Here is a 1,030-nt window from a genome sequence, read left to right as displayed (position 1 = left end):
AGATTGGCAACAATGGTTCCCCAGGAGGAAATGGCTGGTTTGGAGGGTGGAGTCTATGGCACTGTACCTGTCTGAGGTCCCACCCCTCCTCAAACCTCACCCTCTCCAGGTTCCATCCCTCAAATCTTCAGGAATTTCCCACCTGGGGTTGGCAACCCAATCTCCTTCCCAGCCAATCATCAACCTACCTTTACTTCCCCCTCACTCTTCAGCTTTCCATTCCCCCCCACACACACACGTGCAGCCTCTTCCATGCTCTGAAGCCCTGACTGCCACAGAGTCCACCATTTTCTCCAGGGGAACTGATCTCTGCCATCTGGAGAGCAGTTGTAATTCTGAGTGATCTCTAGCCCTCACCTGGAGATTAGCAACAATGGTTTCCCAGGAGGAAAAGTAGTCTTTCTCTGCAATGGGGACCAAAGCAGCTTACATCATGCTCCTCTCCCCCCTTTTGACTTGAACAACAACCCTATGAGGTAGGTTAGGCTGAAAGTCTGTGACTGGTCCAAAATCATCCACTCAGCTTCTACAGCAAGAACCTAGATATAGCAGACCCTGCTCTGAAGCACTGACTGCTATGCCTAAGGCAGCCAGCCTCCAGGTGGAGCCTGAAGATCACCAGGTATCACAACTGAACTCAAGACAACAGATCTCCTCCCCCTCCTGGAGGAAATAACTGCTTTGGAAGGTGGACTGTATGGTATTCTGTTCAGTTGAGGCCTTTCCCCTCCCCAAACCCTGGCTTCCATAGACTCTACCAGAAAATCACCAGGAATCTCCCTACCTGGAGCCGGCAACCCTAGTCAGGACTGGCCCCAATGAGTTCCTCACAAAGGCCTGCAAAGGGTTTCCTTTGTCTGAACCAGTTTATAACTCAGCTGTTTGCCTCCCACCCTCTTCCCATGGGCGTATCTCACTCCTTATGTTTGCTGCCACCACTCACGGAATCGTCACTGCCTTTTTAGAGGGACAATGAGACCCCTCTGGCCAAATCTCCCTATTTGGAGATAAAATCCCCAATCTTTGGGGG

This window comes from Gekko japonicus, unplaced genomic scaffold, assembly GCF_001447785.1.
Source record: "Gekko japonicus isolate JY-2015 unplaced genomic scaffold, Gekko_japonicus_V1.1 scaffold662, whole genome shotgun sequence".
Lineage (NCBI taxonomy): Eukaryota > Metazoa > Chordata > Lepidosauria > Squamata > Gekkonidae > Gekko > Gekko japonicus.
The sequence above is the reverse complement of the archived record's forward strand: the minus strand, read 5'-3'. Positions refer to the sequence as shown.